Source organism: Schistocerca piceifrons, chromosome X (genome assembly GCF_021461385.2).
Source record: "Schistocerca piceifrons isolate TAMUIC-IGC-003096 chromosome X, iqSchPice1.1, whole genome shotgun sequence".
Classification (NCBI taxonomy): domain Eukaryota; kingdom Metazoa; phylum Arthropoda; class Insecta; order Orthoptera; family Acrididae; genus Schistocerca; species Schistocerca piceifrons.
The window spans coordinates 1387096-1411738 of NC_060149.1; the positions used below are offsets into that span (position 1 = coordinate 1387096).

Sequence of the window (24643 nt, forward strand, 5' to 3'; positions counted from 1 at the left end):
ACGAAGCCTGGGTGGCTGAATAAGACAGTCAGTCCCGCTCCTCCAGACAGTGAGTCTACTGCATTAACACTGCACCACCACACTTAGTAGTCTTGCAGTCGACCTTACACTGTAGAGTAGGCTATGGTATTGGGTTAGTATACTGTCCAGTCTTTTTAATGTAACCACCAGTCAGAAGACTGAATGACCATTTTTGTAGTGCAGACCACTGCGAGACGTGCAGGAAGTCAGTGAAGTTCTGGAAGTTACTGACAGGGATGTGGTACCGTGCCAACCCGAGGATTCTCAGTTGAGGATCACTGGTGCAAACAGCCCAATCGAAGTGATCCCACATATTCTCGATTGGGTTTAAATCTGACGAGTTCGTTGGCCAGGGGACTACTGTAAACTCATCCTGGTGTTCTTTGAATCGTGCATGTACACTGTGAACTCTGAGACACGCTGCATTTTCCTGTTGGCAGATGCCATTGTGTGGAGGTTCAAATTCAAATGGCTCCGAGTACTATGGCACTTAACATCTGAGGTCATCAGTCCCCTAGACTTAGAACTACTTAAACCTAACTAACCTAAGGGCACACATCCGTGCCCGAGGCAGGATTCGAACCTGCGACCGTAGCAGTCGCGCGGTTCCGGACTGAAGCGCCTAGAACCGCTCGGCTACCCTGACCGGCTCGTGTGGAGGAGAAACATACTGTGTGTAGGGGTTCAATGGTCCCCAAGGATAGATATATACTTTTGTCGATCCATCGTGCCTTCCAGAATGATGAGATAATCCTGAGAATGTCACGAAAACATTCTCCAGACCATAAGGCTCCCTCCTCCAGCCTGGATCCTTCCAGCGATGGTTGCAGGGCTGTAAACACCAAAAGCCATCTGTCCAATGGAGCACAAGACGTGAGTCATCTGAAAGGGCGACCTGTCGTCACTCAGTACATGTCCGGCTGCGGTATTCCAGCCTTCATCACTGATGAACAGCAGTCAGGCAGCTGCTGCAGAAGACTAGAAGCAGCAACGTTTGCTGAGGAGACACTGTTGTTAGACAGCCCCGTGGTCCATCTGGACAGTCAATTGCTCAGTATTTGCACAGCTATTCGCCCATACACATCTCCACAGTCATCTTTCACCCCTGTCAGCTGTCAGCAGTCGCCTCGGCACCAGTTGAGGATAGCTCCATTTTGCCACGCACGAGGTACGAGGGCTATTCAGGAAGTAGGGAACGTTTTGGCATAAAAAAAGCTAAGTACAAGAAATACATTTTATTATATACATCTGAAAGAGCGACTGACATACTACTTTTCCACATAGTCACCGAACACATTGAGGCCCTTATCATAGCGGTGGACAAGCTTTGAAAGACCTTCGTCGTAAAATTCTGCCGCCTGAGACGTCAGCCAGTGAGTCACGCCCGCCTCGAGTTCCGCCTAGATTTTGAGTGACAATTTCAAAGAACAAAGTCCGTGAAACTTGTGGAAAAGAAAGCGAAAGCTTCGTTATTGTGAAGCGACGGTTTTCACGAATCGTTTCATCGACTTTAGCGACAAGATCGTCAATCACAATGCTTGAGCGTCCACTCTTCTCTTCATCGTGAACGTTGGTTCGGCCATTTTTAAAACGAATGCACCATTTACGGACGGAACATTCACTCATTACGTTGTTTCCCTACACTTCGCACAGTTCACGATAAATTTCTATAGGTTTTAGGTTTTTTGCCAGCAAAAACCGTATCACGGACCGCACCTCACAACTGGAAGGATTTTCTATTGCAGCGCACATTTCAAATTCGAATATCGAAAAAACCGGACGCGCAGAGACGTTCCCGCTGTCACGAATGGATGCCAACCGAGCTGCCGAGTACGCACATACCAAAATATACGCGATCTGATCGCGGCTAGCGGCTTCAAGAGGGAAACGTTCCCTACTTTCTGAATAGCCCTCGTATTTTATCCATGCCACCACACAAACAGTTTAAGAATTCAGCCGTTTCAGAAATCCTTCCACCCTTGGCCCGAAAGCCAGATATACCCTTTTGGACATCAGATAAATCTCTCCATTCTACATTACGTCAACAATTGCACTGTTTTCCGCATCCTCCTGATACGCTTTAAATACTCTTCACTGATAGTGCTGCCACCTGCAATCTGTGAGTGGTTATTGCACGTTGAAATAATCAACAGTATCTCACATATCTGATGTGAGCATACGATGTGGGTGACGTATTAGTCCCAGGAATCGTGCTGTCGGTAATACTGATATCGTATCATCTTCTAACTTCATATTTGGAACAAGGTGCTCCACAAGTTTGTGACTATACACAACTACTTCAGGTTTGCAAGGTGATATTGTTAGCCCATATATTTTTTTTAATCAACCATTCATCAAGTTATCTTGCAACACGATCTAGACCAATGGCTGGAAATCCACGGCTCACGATTCAACGCCATGCGGCTCTGAGAGCCATCATTGCATTGAGCGTGATACAAGGAACAAAGCTTTAAATGATTTTATGTGTTTTTCATAAAAGAAAATACATTTCAAACAACCACTTATAAACAAGAGCCGATAGGTTCCACCATTGTCGGTGCTAACTATTTGGCCGCTTTTACATGTCGAATAGAGCGCAGCGCAGGAAAATTAGTTTTGTCGTGGTCAGCACAATTACGTAACTACAAAAGTTATTCCGCGGTTTGTCATGCTTTACATGTTGTTCGACAAGTACAAACCTATAGATGTGCCTACACTTCGGGTGCAGTCTTTCTACAGTAGCCGGAAACGCTTAATCGTCACTGTTACTACTGTCGTATTTGAAATGTTGCAATATGCAGCGACTACACGAACGCAGGTAGCTGAAGCTGTATGACGTAGCAACTCGTCTAAAATGTTACTGACTCCTGGTGTAGGCTGCGGTTGCTATCCCAGAGGGTCATAAGCATTGAATGTAGGCTTTTATCGTCTGTATGTTGTTAATACTTTAATTATTCGTGGTGTAGAACTTTGATTTTCAACAGTCCATACAATATATAAAGTTGGATTGAGGAGCGCCCCATGGCTGTATTGCGATATTGTGTGTGAACCCATCACCTCACCGCTCAACCAAATGTATGCGCAACAATGGTGAAACAGCCCGTCGACATTACAATAACGATCTGAAGTGAAGGCTAGTATTCTAAGAACGCGAAGTTCATGTATTCGTATACGGATATGGCCATTTTGTACGCAGCTGAGACATTGACTAACACTGCAGTGACGATACCGCATCGGACGTGAGAGGCCAAGATGTCACTCGTTAATTACGTGGTTGACCTAATCACCTTCCTTTAGGAAACATCCTAGCGTACAAACACATACAGTAATGTTAGTGCACCTGTTAACAATCGTATAAATATATTCAGCAATTTCGAGAGTGATTAGTATGTCTGGGGCCGAATAAAAAGTTCAAATGGCTCTGAGCACTATGGGACTTAACATCTATGGTCATCAGTCCCCTAGAACTTAGAACTACTTAAACCTAACTAACCTAAGGACATCACACAACACCCAATCATCACGAGGCAGAGAAAATCCCTGACCCCGCCGGGAATCGAACCCGGACGCGGGAAGCGAGAACGCTACCGCACGACCACGAGCTGCGGAGTGGGGCCGAATATTATTGGCTTAAATTGTAAACACATTTTCCAAGAAGAAACATTTTTAGTCTGCGCTAAAATAACTTTCGTCTTACACACCATTGGTGTAGGGTGGTAATGCACTGTAATTTACCTTATTCCCGGCCACTCCATCAACAATGAAATTTACACTCTCTTGATAATTAGACCACTGCCATTGTACCTTAATCTGTTTTTAATTGGAGTTTGTTTTGTAAAAGAATCACGGATTATTTATAGTACTTATAAATACAGGTTTCGCAAGTGACTAATCTAACTACTTAAAACAGTAGGTTAGCTTCAAATCTATTGTACACCTGTCCGTAGTCTACCGGTAACATTTCCTTAAATATCGTTAATGTCATTTCTATGTTAGACCTTACGTACATAAGGATCTGACGAATAAGTCTGTTGAGATAATTTCATTCTGACTAAGCTATGAAGTAAGCAATTTCGGAGAACAGTAAGGAACTACCGACAGATAACGTACAACACGTACAAGCGGATGTCACTGAATGTGGTGGGGGAAGCAGTTGACTCAGTGTAAGGTTTATCTTCCATTTCAGTGGAGGCTGCACAATGAATGAAAATTGCGTGTGAAACTTGACATTGTAACTCTGCACTAATTTAAAAACTCGGCTAGGAATTAAAAAAGTGATTTGAGACGAAACGTAAAAATACAGTCTATTTTTCTACATTATTACTACAGTGTGCGGTAATTATATACTTTCGAAGTGGGAAGTGAACTCATTGTTTTGGTTGTACCCTGATAATGTTTGAGATATAAAAGTGAATAAGACTTGCAGAAAAAAGATAGAGTGTAACTAATATGCCGGGAGGAAATCAGTACAATTTCTTGTACCGACGCCGTCGCAATGAACATCTCGTGAGAAATAACGTTCGTTTTAAACAGTAGTTGTGCATCAGACTATGTACTGTGTGTGTGTGTTAGTTACGCATCCCAGAATGATTTAGTGCCAAAGTGCATGTGGACATGAGCCTTTCACGAAGTAATGCCCAAATTTTGGACGGTTTTGAAGGATCTCACAGATACGTTTTCCAGAGGTTTGTTTATGGACCTCTGAGAGACCAAATCCAGTGTTTGGCAGACGCCCACCGATGATGAATGCATTTCTTGTTGTTTAACACTAATAAATTGTTTTCCGGTGGTATGCAGAAGCAATCCGACGGCTATGTAATTGATCAGCACCAGGGATTTTTTAGCTTGTAAAGTAAGTGGAACAATTATATGAAGATAAAATCTTTTGATCTCTGAACTAGAGATGTAGCAGAGTAGTTTACAAATAAGGAAACCGACTGAATGAGGTGAAATTGTTGTGTGTTTTACGTTAGTTAAAACTGCGTATAAACGCTCATACAAATTGAAGGTAAACAACACTTGACAGGATACATGTAAACAGATGAAAAAGCTGCCTATGCTGAAGACAAAGGTTTAGATGTGACCTGTGGGTGATACTAATATTTGCTAACATTTGTCTGACATAGTGTGTGCATTGTGTGTAGTATTCTACACATATTATTGAATGTGTTATTTCTTTCTTCTTTCAGTAGCATCAGATAACCTATATTGTTATTAGCATTTTGAGTAACTGGAAACATTATATCATTCAATGATATTTTTATATAACTTGTACAGATAACAAATAGAAGTAGTGTATACACACATCATAGAGCACTCAAAGTATGAATCCAAGATATCTTTTTCTATGGCTCTCGTGCCTGTATGCTGTACACTAATAGATATTTGAACATTATAATCAATGTAGGCCTGAGTATAAAACACTGTGGGCTGATTTATTTGGGAAAGAAAACTGTAATAATTGTGCACAGTTCACAGCATGCAGTTCATATTTTTCTCTTGTCCACTTGTCTCCTTCGTATTAGAAAATACAAAGAACACCACTCTTTTCTTTCAAAAGAGGGAATGTGGAGGTATAGTCTAGGTATGAAGACTAATTCTTTCTTTATACCTTTTCCACAACACAAGAATGTATTGGTTGAGGTCCAAGCCACAGTTCGGTGGATATTGCAAATTACTATTGTAGGTAAGCTGTCATGGTGGCGGTCATGCCACACTGTACTAGTGAATGGTCCAACCAGTACAGTAGGTCTACATTGATCTTTTGAATCTTTTGTCCGATCTAATACTCTAATAACACATGACAAAATTCTAACTTTCTGCATGGCATTTTATTTGTTGTTATTTTGGCAAATTGGCTTTGGTGTGTTTTATACTTGTTTCTGTACCAAATTGGATTCATCATATTAGTGTGATGATTGATTTCCTGTAGTATTATGAATGCCACTTTCATTCTTTGCTTGTGGTGAATTGTTGATTAGAAAATAATATGAATTTGAGAGGATTGTAGTAGTCCACATTCTTTAAATATATGCACAAAAAAATATAGGGCTTTGAAATACACTCGTAATTATAATAGTTTTATTTTAACCAGTCCACAGTTATTGTCTCAATGGTGGTTTCCTCAAAAATATTATTCTTTGGAAACAAGAGTAATATATTGACTCTATATGGTATTCTGGTACTGTAATAGGGCTCAATCTCCAGTTGGTGCTAGGATATTCTTTCTTTTACTTGCGACTTCTGCTGATACTGACATTGTTTTGTGTACTTGAATATGTCAGCTTGTAACATGGTAGGGAGTACATAGTGAATTTATAATCCCCCCCCTATGATTTCCTGGATCAGTCAGATCAAAGGTCGAAAGAAAGCAAGGGCATTCCACCTCCAGTAAGATCACGCTGATTAAATCACCGTCCCTGTGTGTGTGTGTGTGTGTGTGTGTGTCATCATACTTTTATTTATCTTATCATACAGAATATTATGATGTGCCTTACCAAAGAAGACACAAGCTAATACTCAGAATGACTGTAAAAATTATAAATGTATGTCAAGTTATCCACCGTACAGAGGTCTAACAGTGACTTCCTTCAATTTGCCATGCTCATTCCCTTAATTACTCGTGCACTTTGTGAGCCAATAAGAATATATTATAAGGACACGAACATTTTATGATTTATAAGTCCAAGTTCCTGAAAATTATCCTTTGAGTATTACTTGTACAATCAAGTTCATATACAAGTAAATTGCATTTTACAGAGTTGTAGTAAAAATATAATTGTAGAAAATGTGAAATGTGCTGGTGTGCATGTGTCAGAATTATTTCAGGAAGGCTATCCTGACTAAATGGGACAGGCTATGGTTTAAGCTCCCATGAGACAGAAATTGCTGCAGTATGTGAAGACGGGACTAGTGCAGCAGGGGATACAACCCGTCGGCTTTGGACAATGACGTCACAAGTGGCCAATCGAGAAGCGATTCTTCTTAGTGTTGTAGCTCCCTTCAGTGGCTGATAAGTGTTTTTTGACTTTTTTAAAAAAAAATCTCACGAGATAGAATAAACAGATCCACTTTATTAAGCAATCAGTAAAAAAACTAAACTGAAACATAACAGCAAAAGCGAAAATGGTAAACTGCTCTCTGGCGGCTTGTGACGTCCTTGTCCAAAGCTGACGGGTTGTATCCCCTGCTGCACTAGACCCGTGAAGACCATCCTACCTCGGCCCATTTTCAGTCAGTCAGTGGGTGCAAGAGGTTCCTTCTTACTTGTACTCATTATGTTCTCCAGCTTCAGTAGATCCATTTACAATAATGGTAAACTGAAGAGAACTGGTAACTTAATTGGTGGTATAGTCTAGTAAATATAACTTTACCTGTATGTAAAATAGTCTTCAGAGAAAGGGGCTCTCTGATATATTGTAGATGTTTTAATTATGCAGATATATATCCCTTGTTTGAAGTGATTGAATTTTATAACCATATTCTTCTTCCTGCCGTAAATCTTTACAAGATGAGACTTGTTGTGCACTGGTTGTGACTGTGGATTCCTATTTATGATTTAGCTGCCCCTCCTAAGATAGTTTTTCTGTTATTTCTTTAAGTAACTTCAGGCAAATGCCTAAATAGTTCTTTAAACATCACAACTTCCTCTTCCTCCCTCCAAATGGAGTAATGCATACCACTTGGTGTCTAAATTGGTAACTAATGTGAAATATGTCAAGTTACACCATGGTTTAAAGTCCACTATAAACTGATTTTTCTGTAACTAGTAATGTAAATCAGTTCATAATTCGGAAAAAAGGTATTGGCAAACCACAGGTGGGACCATGTCTACTAAAGCACTACAGTGTTAAAACAGACATTTGGATTGAGCACTGTTTTATTTTTTAATGGAGTACAAAGTACGAAGGGACCACACCATACTGTCTGTTCGAATTTCAGAATTTGTTGTTGCCAATGTGGTGTCAGTGTCAACATCTCCTATGCAGACACATTTTATAAATCTGGTCCACAGTGATTTGCAGATGTTATCTAGGCTAAAATTAGTATTATATGCTTTTAGGTGCGTACTTGACAGAGATGACAATTTTTGAGCAGGTGTGCTTATTATTGTCTACTTACTGAATTTTATTTTCGAGAGAGAAGTAGTCTTATTCCCACAGGAGATGAGGAAAGCAGTGCTTTCTCCAAATTTCCAATGCAGTACTTGTTTGTTGTACTACTTCACTTTTTCTTCCGAATTCCTTGAACACATTTCAGTCATTTAAAAAGTCATTACAGTGTTTCAAATACAACTAATGTCATTGATGAAAATTTTGATCTCCATAGTAGAAATGTGGACACTGAAAGTCGTAAGTGGAATACAAACAGTGCATAGACTAACGATTTTCACTCACCACCTCGTTCAGCTGTTTCATGTAGACAGGCCTTTAAATAAGATTTAATTGTGTAGCTAAGTTTCAAATAATATCCTTCCTGAGAATTATCTCTTCTCTTCAAGGAAGATGTTGTCATAAAGGCTTAACTGTAGGTTCAGTCGTATTTATGTGCTTGTCCACTCTTCATCTATCTTTGGTGTGTAAGTATTTTTATGTGGAAGGATAATACATCCATTAGATGTCGAGAACTTGTTTTACATTTCGTTTATGTGAGCTAAAGAAGATACAAAATTTCCCGGCAGATTAAAACTGTGTTGCAGTTTGATACTAGAACTCAGAATGTTGCAATTGTGGGCAATGATGGGCAAATCGAAGTTTGAGTCCTGCTACATCACACAGTTTGAAACTGTCAGGAAGTTTCAAAACAGCTACTGCTGCTGAGTGAAGGTTTCATTCTCCAAAAGTAGGTATAATTTAGCTGCGGATATTCAGGGACAAAATAAATATGTGGCCCGCAATGAAATGAACTCTCTTGCTAATGCTGTCACACCATATATTTTACGTCTTTATCCATTGTGAATGTTTGGTATAAAAATTAGTTTTTGGGGCTTGTCTTTCATTGTATCTATTGACAACAAATCCACATATGTATGTAATTAGATTACTGCTGCATTTTCCCCACATTTTCCATTTTATTTGCATACCAGATGTCCCAAAAAATATGTAACTGATACCATACCTGTAATTTTAATGTTACAAACACACTGTGCGATAATAAAACCTGTGTCACTGCAGATACGACTTGAACAATTTCTTAAATTGTCAAGGTTGGAAATATTGCTTCAGTTGTAAGATTATTTTCTCGCTGATGGTACACCGTGTCCTCTACTTGTCCATTGCGACACTTGCAGTCACGGCACAAAGTTATCACACTTGATGATGGGCGCGTAAGAGCTTGAAACTGGTCTTGGTTTAAGCTTTGTAAAATAAAAAGATCAATACAACTGGAGTGGTATTTTAAAGCTCTGCTATAATTCTCAGTTGCGGATATTCCTCCAGTGGGATTGTTTGTTCTTAAATAGTGCTTTTGTATATCTTGTTCATACTTTGAAAGAGGTTGCTATAAATTTTTGGTCATTTTTAGTGTGCATTTTTAGCACAAACTAGTATCTTTGCATGATTATGGTGGGATAGTAGTATCACTTTCCTTTAGGAGTGTATCGTTTTTTTTTTTGTTACATTGCTGTTAAAAACTGCAGTGTCTAGCTAATGTAAATGCATGTTAGAGAAAGAATATTGAAAGCTTTGAAATTTATTTCAATTCAGCATTCTTAAATTCTTGCTGTAGATATTGAATATAGTGAGTAGAGCCATGGATGTCCACAGAAATTTATGTAAAAGGGGGCAAGGTCCTAAAAATTGCAGTTTATTATAGAAATAGCAATCTGCCATGGCTTCATCATGAGTAGCACCAGGTATATATGACCAAATGACTTGTCTGGTCTAACTGTATTAAATTAAATACTTGAACCGTCCATTTGAATCAGTCTGTTTATTTGTGAGAATGTATCAAAATCTCTAAAGTAGTTCCTGAGATTAGCCTTGATGTACAGACAGAGAATGTGGCAGTAGGCAGGTGCCTTGAATTTAGTGATAGGCCTATTTATGGACTAATTTTTTGAGTTTCACACCATATCTCACACTAAGAACTAAGTCTGTTGAGAAGTACAAAACATGTTGTGTTTCATTCAATTGACAGTTATCCAGTCACTATTGTTTTTTGAAGATAAAATACCCTGATAGCTGAATTTATGCATTCTTAGCCTGTGTATTCTAGGTGACAAGCTTCAGCTTATCTCACTGGGTATGTCATACAATTTTGTGTGCAGACACTCCAAGATGAAAGAAATATCAATATTATGACTGCATATACCATTTTACATTCAGTCAGGGCCTGATTACAATGAACATAAATTAAATTTACAGTGAGAAATCACATTCTAATGGTGCATAAAACGTCTTTGAAACATATTTATTACATATTTCCTGCTCTAATGTAACAGCTGAAATTAAGTTACATTGAACTCATATGTAAGTGCATTTCTGTGTAAGATACACTTCAAACATTTTTAATGATTTTTAATTCCTATGATTTCTTTAATTTAGTTAGATAGCTTATTAAAAAAACCGCATGCCCCTTCTTCCTCTGGAGCATTCATTGTCAGGAGTTTCACTGCCTTGTGTAATAATTTTCCTTCCCTTTTATTATGTAGTTTTATTAAGAAGGTTTCGTTCTCTCTCTCTCTCTCTCTCTCTCTCTCTCTCTCTCTCTCTCTCTCACACACACACACTCACACACACACACACACACACGCGTGGGAGGGGGGGGAGGAGGTGGGAGGATAAAACTGTCATTGTATTGTATACAGGACTATCTGAGCAGTATAGCTACACAATGTACTCTCTTATGTAACAATTGAACAGAACAGATGTGGAAATATAACAAATTTTCCTGAGAACTTACTCTTCCACACCATTTGTCATTTTTTGGCTCGGGAAGATCTGCGTGCTTATCATTTTACATAGAGCATCTACAGGCTCTCCCCACCCCCACCCCAACCCACCCATATGTCAGATACTTATCGATAATAGTTCCCAAAATTGCTGCATGCTACATTAACTGCCTCTCCATTTATTTCAGTTTTTTTTTCTCTGTTCAGTTTGAAACATTGTGTATATTTTTTTAGGTTGATTATAAAATCTTGTTTTGTCATTGATTCTTATTTGCTTTTCCAATATTCAGGACTGCTATCTTTTCAAGCTCCTGCTCTGTTTGTGTAGAACAGCTAAATTATGTTTTCATCGGCATACATTGTAAGTTTCTTATTTATATTGTGTGGAAAATTGTTGCAGTATATATTTCACAGTCCTTTCCAAGGCCTGTTCTAGTTTTGAAAACAGAAATCGTAATCCACTACTGGCTCGCTTAGCGTGCCGTAGCTTCACCAGAGCCCTGTCAGCCGTCGCTTTTCACGGTTCCTGTAGGACCTTCACAGCTACCGTAGCGGTCCCGAGGCACACACAGTCCCCACTGTACCTCATTCCTACAGGCAATCCCCTACTTCGTATGGGATGAAATTTAGTATAAGTAAGAGTGAGATGATTATCACAACAAGAATGAAGAAGAGAGGAAAAACTGGAATAACAGTTGGTGGGGAATGATTGAGGAGAGTGGAGAGTTTCAAGTACCTAGGAAGCCTGATACAGGAAGATGGAAAAAATGACAGAGAAATAAATGAGCAGGGGAGAAAAGCAGAAGCATTTCGGAAGAGTGTCAGAAGCCTGATATGGAGTCATCTGAAACCTAGGGTATGAAAGGAAGAGAGAAAAGCAAAGTACAAGCTAGTGAGATGAAATTCTTGAGGAACAGTATTGCAGTGACAAAGATAGACAGGTTAAGAAATGAGAGGATCAGACAGTTAATGAAGGTGGAACCATCACAGGAGGAGATAGAGAAATGAAGGTTGAGATGGTATGGGCATTTTAAGAGAATGGGGGAGAAGAGGATACCCAGGAGAATACACAAGATGAAACTGGAAAGAAAGAGACCAAGAGGAAGACTAAGAGACAGATGGCTGGAGGAATGCGTCCAGAAGAAAGGACAAGACTGGACCAAAGTGAAGACAGAAGACACGGAGAGGCTTATGTTCCAAACAGAGGCTGGAAACTATCCAAAACTGTCCTACATGATGATATTTCACAGTGAAGTAATATTGATGGAGAAACACTATTTAGGAACATATATTTTACTATGTGTAATGTGTCCCCAGCACTGTACAAAGGCATATTAGACAAAGGTGTATAGCACAGAGCATCTAGCATACATATTTAAGAATACATATAACGAGCAAAGAGATCTGTACACATAAACTCACTATTGATATAACAAATATTTTGTTCACCAAATCCCAAAACCTGCCCTTGAAAGTATTTTTATGTGCTCACAATAATACTGAATACACCACCACCTCAAACCACTATGCATGGAATGTTATGTTGTTAAACCATACAGTTTTACCGATTTCTGGAATATGTCTTTACCGAGAGGCTTGGTCAATAAATCAGAAAGCATTTCCTCTGTACACAAATAGAGTATTGTAATCTTCAACTTTTATAGTCTTGTCTTCCTCAGTTGCGTGTAATATTACGGTATATTAATAATTTTTACTTATGGACCGTCTGACAGCAACTGAATAAAACACAATTTTAGTGCCATATGCGTTTCGCCTTTATTTTCTGCAAGGCATCATCAGTGGCAGGTTGCGTGGACAATTTCCTACATATTACTCTCCTGTTGCGTTTTTAGTGTTCTTCTTCTTCTTATGAACGCCAATTTGCAGTTTTTTTCGCCATTCCACAACACTATGCACAGAACGCTTTTTTTAAAGCAATGTTTTGGTTTCTGTTGACGACTGTCAAAATTTGCATTCATAAGAAGAAGAACAACACTAAAAATGCAACAGGAGCGTAATATGTAGGAAATTGTCCACGCAACCTGCCACTGATGATGCCTTGCAGAAAATAAAGGCGAAATGCGTATGGCACTAAAATTGTGTTTTATTCAGTTGCTGTCAGACGGTCCATAAGTAAAAATTATTAATATACCATAAGAGTATTGTAATATTTGTCTGTTTGTGTGGTACCTAATAAAATGTTGCCTAATATAAATGTGCTTGGACCACACACCTGTTGTTTGGTTTTGACCTAACTTGATTGCTCCCGTTTTGTCACAAAACGTGTTGGTTGGCTCAATAATTACATGTGGCTCAATATCGCCTATTAAGAGCCCTTACCATAGCACTTCTTGTATGGTGAAAGACAATGCCGTATATTCAGCCTAAACAGTATTCAAGTCACTATTCTGTGTTTCTTGCAAGACCAGGATATTAATCATCCTGTCAACTTGGAACAGCTACCTGCAATAGAATGTCTGTTATACAGCTCATTTCCCCAGTCTGCGTCACTGTAACATTACAGATTCCAGTTTCCTGTATTGTAGTACCTTAATTTGTTGTCAACAGTTCCTTTTAAATTTCTATATATTCTTTTAACTATATTTACATATATACCCCGCTAGCCACCAAGTGGTGTGTGGCGGAGGGCACAATTCACGTCAATGTCGTAATTTCCCCCCCCCCCCCCCCCCACCCCCCACCCTCTGTTCCACCCGCGGATCGCACGAGTCAAAAACGACTGTCTGAATGCCTCAGTACGAGCTCTAATTTCTCTTATCTTTGAATGGTGATCATTGCGCGATTTCAAAGTTGGTGGTAATAATATATACTCTACATCCTCGGCGAAGATCGGATTTTGGAATTTAGTGAGCAGCCCCTTCTGATTAGCACATCGTCTATCTGCAAGTGTGTCCCACTTCAAACTTTCAATCAGATTTGCAACACTCTCGCGATGGCTAAATGTACCAGTCACGAATCTTGCCGATCTTCTTTGGAACTTCTCAATCTCTTGAATCAGACCCAACTAGTAAGGGTCCCATAGAGATGAACAGTACTCTAAGACTGGACGAACTAATGTATTGTAAGCAATTTCCTTTGTTGAAGGACTGCATCGCTTCAGGATTCTATCTATAAACCGCAATCTAGAGTTCGTCTTGCCCGTTACTTATGTAATCTGATCATTCCATTTGAGATCATTTCGAATAGTCACACCCAGATACTTTACAGATGTTACCGCTTCCAAAGACTTTGCATTTATTTTGTACTTGTACATTAATGGGGATTTTCGTCTTGTTACACGCACTAGGTTACACTTACTAATATTAAGAGATAACTGCCAGTCATTACACCACACATTTATTTTCTGCAAATACTCATTGATTCGTTCACAACTTTCATGTGATACTACTTTCCTGTAGACTAAAGCATCATCGGGAAACAGTCTAATGCCACTGTCAATACCATCAACCAGATCGTTTATGTAAATCGTAAAAATCAGCAAACCTATTACGCTGCCCTGGGGCAGACATGAAGTTACGCTTGTTTCTGTTGAAGTCACCCCATTCAGGATGACATACTGCTCTCTCTCTGTCTGTCAGAAAACTTTCTGTCCAACCGCATATGTCATTGGATAGACCATAAATGCGCACTTTTTGGAGCAAGTGACAGTGCGGAACTGAGTCGAACGCCTTTCAGAAGTCGAGAAATAAGGCATCAACCTGGGAGCTGGTATCTAGAGCCTGTTGTATATCATGCACAAAGAGGGCCAGCTGTGTCTCACATGACTGCTGTTTCCTAAAACCGTGCTGGTTTCTGCAGATGAGCGTCTCAGAGTCTAGAAAGGTCATTATGTCTGAACACAAAATATGTTCCATGATTCTACAACAAATCGATGTCAGTGAAATTGCCCGGTAATTATGTGCATCGATTTTCTCCCCTTTTTATAGATTGGTATGACCTGGGCCCTCTTCCAGCCCCGTAGAACTTTCCGCTGTTCCAATGATCTCTGATAGAAGATGGATAAGAATGGTGCTATATTGGTAGCGTGGCCTTCCTGGCGTATAAGGATCTTAACTGTTTTACAGTTCCAGATACACTAAACACTATGTCAGCCATCCTTGCATTTGTTCAATAAATGAAAGGGGTAATGGTGTGCAGTCCTCTACCGTAAATGAGTTTTTAAAAGCTAGGTTTAGAATTTCTGCCTTCTGTTTATCATCATCCATTACATTACCCGTACTGTCAGCAAGAGAAGGTGTTGAATTATTTGTAGTATTCATAGATTTTACGTACGACCAAAATTTTTTGGGGTTATTTTTAGAATCTGCAGATAAAATATTGCTTTCAAATTCATTAAAAGAATCTCCCATTGACCTTTTGACAGCTGCTTTCATTTTACATAATTTCTGTTTGTCAGCGGGTCAGTGACTACGTTTTGAACAACTGTGCAAAATTCTGTGCTTTCTCAGCAACTTCCTAATATGTTTGTTGTACCAAGTTGGATCCTTTCCTTTCCTTGTATTTTTGCAAGGCACATACTTCTCTAGCACGTGGTGGACAATACCTTTAAATTCTGACCAAAGATGCTCAATATCTTTGTGTCCCGCGGTGAATGCTTGGAGCTGACTATGAAGATATTCATTAATGACACTTTTATTTACTTTCCCAAACAAGAAAACTCTGTGATGTTTCTTTGGTTTTTTGTGGAACTTCCACTGACATAGAAGCCACAACGACATTATGGTTGCTAATACCTTCTTCTAGATTAACTTCCTCATTAAGATCAGGTCTGTTTGTTGCGAAGATATCTAATATGTTCCCATCTCGAGTTGGTTTTCTAACCAATTGCTCAAGGTTGTATGTTGAGAGCACTTCTAGAATAACTTCACACGAATCTTTGCTTCTGCCCCCTGTGATAAGAGTGTAATTCTCCCAATCAGTGTATGACAGATTAAAGTCTCCACCTATAACTGATGGCTAATTTGAATATTTATTTCCTATGTCCTGAAGACTTTCCCTGAAATGTTCTGCGACGTTTGTTGCAGATCCTGGTGGTCTATAAAAACATCCTAATACAAAGGTCAGCTTTATCCAGACTATTTCACAGTCCGACCCAGTATTGATCTCAACTGCATTTAAACAGCTTTTAACTGCAATGAACACACCACCTCCCATAGCATCAGTCCTATCCTTCCTAAACATTGTCCAATCCGATTTCAAAATTTCACTGCTATTTATGTCTGGTTTCAACCAGCTTTTGGTACCTAATGCAATATTGGCATTCCTACTGTTTATTTCAGAGAGTAACTCGGGGACCTCGCTACAGACTCTTAGACAATTTACTAACATTAGATGTAGCATATTTAAATCCTTTGGAATGACTTGTTTAGACGAACTAACAATTTTTACAATTGGCACACCCACATCAGTGACATGAACTGGTAATTTTTCAGGCCAACGGTGTGTCTCCCATGGGGAGGAACCTAATCTGAAAAAAACCCATGTGCACGCCACAAGTACTGTGCTACCCATATAGCTGCTTCCTGTGTGTAGTGCACCCCTGATCTATCGAGAGATGTCCTACAACCCTCCACTCCATAGCGTAGGTTGAGGAATCTACAACCATTTTCGTCACAGAGTCGATGTTGCCTCTGGTTTAGATTCTCCACTCGACTCCAAAACAGAGGACCCTGATCCACCCAGGGTACAGTGCTGCAAATCGTCAGCTTGGCTTCCACTCCTCGAGAGATGGAGGCCACCTTTGCCAATTTAGCCAGCTGTCGAAAGCACCCAAGGATTTCCTTGGAATCCCAATAACAGGCATTGTTGGTGCTGACACGTGCCAACAATCTGCAGCTGGCTGCACCCTGCGTGCTCAATAGCTGTCGGAAGAGCCTCTTCCACATCCTGGAAAGGCCCCCTGGCAAGCACACCGAGTGAACATTGGAATTTTTCCTCACCCTAGCCGCCAAACATTGGAGCCCCCAGTAACTAGCAAACCCCTGCCCCCGCATGCTTGTCCAGACGTTGCCGAAGGAGCGGCCACTATCCTGGCAGAAGGCGCATTCTGATCCAGCAAAGCCTCCCCCCCCCCCCCCCCCCCCCAGCATCAGATATCACACTAAATCTATTAGCAAAGTGCATGGGATTTGGCAGTAGCCTGCGTCCCCCATGCAGCCTTTGCCTTGAGGCTCGAGACCTCGACACAGTCCGCCACCCACAGTGAGGTGAGAGTGGGCCGGCTGGCTCAGTCGCACCTGATGTTGGCTCAGTGACAGAGAGCTGTGACGTCCCCCCTGCACATCTAGTACAGCAGAGGCTGCCCCAGGCACCCCATCCCCACCACACCTCAAGGTGGCACTCAGGAGCTTGTTGACTGTGGTCAACAAAGTTTCCAGCTGCGTTTGGACTGTGGCCAACTCCTCCTGTATCCGCACACAACAGACACAGTCCCTATTCATCTAGCTAATAACTGATTTACTATAAGAAACGTAAGGAGACCTACTGCCACACAAGGTTTACAGTTACACTCTAGTTGGCAGAAAGGACACTCAATAATGAAAATAAAAATTCATGGCAGAAGCTAGATCTGGTGCTTATTTTCCTGCTAGGGCCTATCTAGTGAATACTAAAGAATAAGACAGTGACCTACAGTAAACTGCTATGGGCTATCTAGTGAATATTATTAACGAATTGAAGAGTAACCTATGGTAAGCTACACCTACTGATTATCCCTTGTATTTGTAATGTAAAGAAGCATTTACATACACACAGAAATGACCTAATAAAATTATAAAACTGCTACCTTAAATGTACTGAGTCTAAATGACACTAATAAACGTAAATACTGAGTATTGTACACTGACAGAGGCAGGTACAAACCAAAACCTTTAGCTAACAATAAGAGCTCAGAATGTAAAGCACAAATACGAACTCTACTTTATAGGAACCAATGGGTTTACAGTACACGATCACTAAAGCCCACAACAAGCTAAGGAACTTAAGCAGATGGCGGGGTGAGTTTTAGCTTTCTGCTAACTAAACTGTATGTAAGAAGGGCTCAGAAGTTGTATTGTAACACTGATTTACTCAGATATTGTAGTGTAACACTAATTTACGATGTATTTTACGTGTGCTTAACTGTTAATGGTTGCAGGTTACACTAGTCAAACGTATAGAAGTGAAGTTAGAATTCACTGTCAGTATCATTTTTCCGAATAAACTGCAACCCAGTGTTTAATTCTTGGGTCTTTACAAAAACTACTTTGATAATAATACTCTAAGGCAATATCTTGCCTCAAAAGTTTGAGCTAAATATAAAAGACTTTCCACTGCCTCCAAATAAGTTACTTTATTTTTACACATTTCATCTTCTTCTGCCACTAACAACTCCACACCATGTTCCATAGGTGTGGAAACTGGCTTGCAATTATTCGTGCCAAATTCTTCTAGTATTCCCTTCCTGTACATAGATTGGTCAATTAACAAGTCTTCTCCCTTGTCACTTCTTATGATCTTCATACCAAGATACTGTTTCACTTCACCTAAAGCATGCATATCAAATTCAGATTAAAGTTGTTTCTTGAAACTATTCTTTGAACTATTGTCAACCCATATAGCCAAAATTATAGTTTCTTTGCCATTCCTTCTGTGATATATACCAGGATGTTTTATCATAAGCATCGATTCCAACAGTATCCACTCTGTTTAAGACCATACATACTCCTTTTCGGATGTCAGTTCTTATTCTTTTCTTTAGGAGTTTTCTCGGCTTCCTCTGGCAGAATCACAGAAATGTCTTCCTACAATTCTCCATCGAGCTATGTGGTCTTTTCTTCCATATGGCAGATTAATAAATTTTCTTTTACAGCAAGGAGCAGGAGATAGTTTAAGTAACATATTTCACTGGAGGTGAGAATGTTCGTGTATAGTCTATGTTCTCTGTGTCATAGCAGCCTTTACCTATGAAATGAGCTATAAAATTTTGTTTTGAATCTTCCAGGTTTTCAATACTAAAGACCCATCTCACTCGTACAGGTTGCTTTCCTTGTGGTGCGGCAACCCATTCATAAGTATCAGTCGTGGAAAAAGACTGTAATTCCTTTTCTATACCTTTCTTCCAATTATCTGCATTCGAGCAGGTCAAGGCTGCTTCAGCTATAAGAGGATCATTGTTAACATTTGAGGAGCCACATAAATCTCCTAATCTGGATACAGCTTAGGTTTTATTGTATGTGATGAACGGCTTAAATTTACATCCTCGCTGCAGGTGTTTCCTGGATCTCATTATCCATTTCATCTTCAATAAACGTATCTGGTTGTTCCTGAACAACTTCTTCAGGTCCTTTAGTTTCTAAATTTACTGGTGACTTTGCATATTCTTGGACATCATCTTCGTGATTAATAGCTACAAATACTTTTTCACCATTTGTTTTGTTTTCACCAGATTCTAAGAATATTACATCTCTATTAGTTCGTACCTTTTGGTTTTAGGATTTATTAATCTGTAACCCTTGGAATGTTCACAGTATCCAATAAAAATAGATTTTTCAGATTTAGAATACCATTTTCTTCTAAGTTGTTTAGGAACTTGTACAGAGACCTTACACCAAAAATTCTTAGATGATCAAGATCAGGTTTCTTTCCAGTCCAGATTTCATTTGGAGTCTTGTTTGGTACAGCTTTAGTATGTGATCCGTTATTATAGATACACTGCAGTTGATACTGCTACTGCCCAGTAACATTTTGGTAATCCTGCATCCTTTAACATGCGTGCTGTTTTCTCTACAGTCATTCTGTTAGCCTGTTCTGCTACTGCATTTGAGCAGAACTGTAGCGAATTGTAGTTTGATGTCAGATTACTAATTCACTTAATTATTGCTTAAACTGTTTTTCGACATATTTGGTACCGTTGTCTGATTTGATAACTTTTATCTTGTCATCTGTCTGTCTTTCAACTGGCACGAAAACTGGAAAATATTTAACTCACTTTGTCATTGATTCCAAGGAAATAAACATGGATGTATCTTGAAAAATCATCAATCAAGGTATGAAATAACAACTGCCTCCTATGGAATCTTCTTCCATAAGCCCACAAAGGTCTGTGTGCATCAGCTGCAGAAGCTTAGTAAATCTATTTTTACTTGTTTTAAATGATAATCTGGCTTGCTTTCCTTTATGATGCCATAAAAAAAATTTTGCGGAATGTACTGGGTAACTATTTCCAACTGGAAAACATCTAATTTTTAAAAATGCCTTTCTTTACTCTCTGTGGCTACCATCCTGTCACTCCAATCAACTATTTCTTCACCATTAAAATCAAAAATTACCTGGTTGCCCTTATTCACTGTACCACTCACTGAAAGCAAATTTGTAGCAACGTTCTTCATTTAATGTACATTATGTGTTGTAATATCTTGTGATTAACCTTTAACATTTAAATTGAAGTTTATCTTTCCAACCAGTTCACATTTGTATTTGAGGACCATCCACTGTTTAAACTTCAATGTTTATTTTTGGAGAAACATCATACAAAACTGATTGGTCTTTGGTAATACGCATAGAAGCTCCAGAATCCAGGAACCAATTTGTACTCTTGCTTTCAGTTTTGCCATAAGAATAACATGCGGTAAGTGCCTTTACCTTTATTGTCTGGATTGCTTGTCTTCCTTTCTGGACCTTTTGAAACTTGACTTTTTTCTTGTGTAGTTTTTTTTTTTTTTTCCATGCACTGTGGTGCAAACGTCCCATTCCTTGGCATTTATAACGTGAAACACGTTTCTTCTTTTTGTATTTTGAATATAAAGCTGTTTCCCTATCCTGGATAGAGTATTCTTGTACATTCTTGCTTTTGCACAATCACCTGTAATTGGTATCCCTGAACTCTCGAAGCCCATTATCTCGGGGGAGTACTTATTTGGTAGTCCCACTAGTAACAAGGTACTAATTCATTCTTCAGCAGTGCTGAATCTGATAATTCTTAGACATTTCAAAGTGGATATGATTTCGTTTACATATTCATCACCATTTTTACGTTCATCTAAAAGCTTGATGATAAGCTTTAGCAACCCACTTTCCTAGTTTAACCCCTGTCTTCAAAAGCTCGTCCTAGATTGTCCCATACTTCCTTGCTGTGCTGACCTTTTCTATATAAACATAGTTTACAGGATCAATTAGAGGAATTAATTTGGATTTTTCTTCATGATCTTTGTTTTGAAAATCTGAATCCATGGACTTTAAGGTTTCATCAATGACATCCCAAAGGTCATCCAACTGTAGATAAGCTCCTACTGCAAACTTCCAAGTTGTGTTATTCGTTCGATCCATGAGCATCTCAGTCTGTGGCATTTGCTAGTCAAACTTATTTAATTCAGTCTTCCTAGGCCCATAATGTGTTGGATTATATATTTGCTCAGAGAAATAATGTTGACGGAGAAACACTATTTAGGGACATATATTTTAAAAATTTTAATGTGTTCCCAGCACTACACAAAGCCACATAACACAGAACATATACCATAGAACATGTAGCATAGGCATTTGAGAATACATGTAACAAGCAAAGAGATCTGTACACAAAAACTCACTGCTGACGTAACAAACATTTTGTCCAACAAATCCCAACAGAAATAATTTACATAGAGAATAAATAATATTGGTCAGAACATTGAGGCACACTGTGTTTGACCGAGCGAGGTGGCGCAGTGGTTAGCACACTGGACTCGCAATCGGGAGGACGACGGTTCAATCCCGTCTCCGGCCATCCTGATTTAGGTTTTCCGTGATTTCCCTAAATCGTTTCAGGCAAATGCCGGGATGGTTCCTTTGAAAGGGCACGGCCGATTTCCTTCCCAATCCTTCCCTAACCCGAGCTTGCGCTCCGTCTCTAATGACCTCGTTGTCGACGGGACGTTAAACACTAACCACCACCACCACCACACTGTGTTTCTCAATTTTTGCTCAGCTCTGTAATTGATTATTTCTGTGTGCTGTTTCGTATTCATCATGTATAAATTTGTTATGTAATAGCATTTCCCTCAAACCCAATGCTGATACAACTCCATTAGTTTGAAATGATTCTAGCGGATTTCATTGGTGTATACTAACTTCATCGTATTGTATAATTAATATGAATATTAATGCCACATTTTGATTCAGTGATCCCTCCTCTTATTATGCGATGCATTTGGGTCGAAAGGGGTATAGATGTAAATACCTACAGAGTAGTATAACTGTTTTTTTTTTTTTTTTTTTTTTTGGTCTTGCAAAACTGAATGTAGACTCAGGAAGTCATCATGGGTATCATTCATCCACTGAAAAATCGTAACCTAATTTTGTAATTGCATTGTACAACAAGAAGAGGGTTTGCTAGAGGGAATTGGGGATGGAAGCCAAGCAGCTGTACTGCAGTCATGTTCATGATATGCTAGGATTTTTTGGCAGTATACGGGTGCCAAGGTCTACCTTCTCTGCACCTTAATAAGAGCTTTGAGATGGAGCGATAAAGTGAAGATTTGGGTGTCACTTTTGGCTCTACTCTGTACAGATTTCCGTACACTTTATATGCAGGGTAGTGCCAAGGAAATGGCATAATATCTCATGAACTGCATGACAAAACACAAATCCAGTTTATGCAGTAATTATTAAAGCCACAGCAGTATTTCCCACTGGCTTTTCAATGCAAAATCTACTGTTTAATAGACTCACAAACAGTCATTGGTGGCAGTGTGTGAGAATATTGTAATAAATAAAAATGTATACACTCCAGATTCCAGTAGGGGGTCAAGCAGCCCACTTGCACCTCCTCTCCCCCCATAACCTTACAAGTTGCCAACAAGTACAGCTGAGAGGTTTTTTTCCAAATTAATGTAGGGTTTAAAAACTCATAAGCTCATAGGAGGTATTTTCATGTTAAGTGTGTTTAGTGCGGCTGTCATTTTGCTGAGTGAGACCGACCACGTAATAAAATTCGCCAACACGGTAGTTCTGGCTGTAGAGAAGCACTATCACACCTGCTTGTTCAGAGACGCTGTAGAAATACAAAAACACAGGAATAGCTTCAACAAGAAGGAAGAAAGCCTTAAGGTAAATGGATCCTGGCTTCCCGTACTGCAGCGAACGACCATCACAGATAGCAAGAGGAAAACCGCTCTGGAAATGACCATGGAGAAGCCCTCGGACGTTGGTGTGCCAGGTACATATAGTCAGTGGCTGTGAGCTTAGCTCCAGTTTATCACCGACAATATAGGGGGAAGCTTTGACAATGCCAGCCACTCGTACTGGCGAAACGTCAGTAAAATCATCAGACAAACGTCAGCCAAAGAATCCTAGACAGCCGCTAATAGGCAGTTTGAAATTAATTATATTCAAACTGAGAACGTGTTCAAAAATTCTGGAGCAAATCGATGTTAAGGATATTCATCTCTAATTATGTGTATTTTACCCTTGTTATATATAATAGTTGCCACACGCTAAATAAGTAAATATATATACAGGAGTGACTTGTGCTTACTTCCTATTGCTTGGGATTTTGCACTGGTCGAGAGATTCATGATAAATGAAAGCTATTATGGTGATAATTGCGGAATTTTGTTTGGAAAGTGCTTAAGCAGTTATTTGCAGAACTGTTCATTTGGTGTAAGGCATCATTTATTGGCCATTGGGGTATCTCTCCTTCCTTCTCCCCTGAATGTTTATATCATTGACACATGTGACAATTTTGTTAACATCTACATTTGAAATCAAATCATTAGTGCAAAAGGAGGAAATAGTAAATGTCTAAGTTACTGAGCATGAAGACCTTGTCATATCATGAATGAATTTCAGTGGCTTGTTTGAGCTTATTATCTATGTACTCCAACCTGAACAATTACTTTTATTTTTAAGAAACAACATTGAACATGTTTTAGCAAGTGTTATTTCATTATTAATTAAGCCCTTTTAATGCATATTCTACTTACAATAGTGTGATATAATATATGATTCACTAATATTGACTGTTCTCTGATGAGAATAACTTGATAGGCCTACAATGAGCTGTTAAAGCTGTGCCTCATGCTACTTTCAGTCTTCAGAGAAGAAAATGAAATATCACAGTTTAAGTAAAATTTATGTAGCCTGAAATTATTATGGATTAGATTACATGTACTTTTCGTTCCAGTTGATCCATAGTGAGGAGATCCTCCAGAATGTAGAACGTGTCAGAAGAACAAGAATACACAATATATATTTCCAATGAATACAAGTATGCTAATGAGCCTTCCAAAGATCCCAAGTGGAATGATCGTCATGGATGTAGAATGAGTTGAAAAAAAAAATTTAAACATATTTTTGTGTATGAGGTAATGGACATGAAAAGAAGAATAATTTTACAACACCTAATTACGGTGATCTCATTACTGCACTGAATGTGTACAGAAGTCAGATTGTTCTAATATTTGCATTGTTTTATATTATTAATAATATGTGCTTTGCACACACACACACACACACACACACGCACACACACACACACACACACACACACACACACACACACACACACACAAAAATTAGTTGTTTGTACTGAGTAATTCATCAGAGGAGTAGGAAGAGTTGGCCACCAATAAGCCCTGTATGCTCCTCTTAAACTGAACTTTATTGATAGTTAAACTATTATGGCTGCTAACAAGCCATTGAAAATGTGTATTCCTGAATAGTGATCACCTTTCTGGACCATTACTCACATTTATA

General features: G+C 39.2%; 1 protein-coding gene across 2 annotated transcripts in view; it reads left to right on the plus strand.

Annotated features, from left to right (window-relative positions):
* Nucleotides 1-4188: 4188 nt before the first annotated feature.
* Nucleotides 4189-24643, plus strand: part of LOC124721499 — a 176436-nt gene continuing 155981 nt past the window's right edge. The window contains exons 1-2 of one of the 2 annotated variants that reach the window (XM_047246511.1): nucleotides 4189-4873; nucleotides 24072-24252. The gene's annotated coding sequence lies outside the window, so the exon portion shown is untranslated. The remainder of the gene's footprint in view (nucleotides 4874-24071; nucleotides 24253-24643) is intronic. The other variant, XM_047246510.1, reaches the window with a different exon arrangement.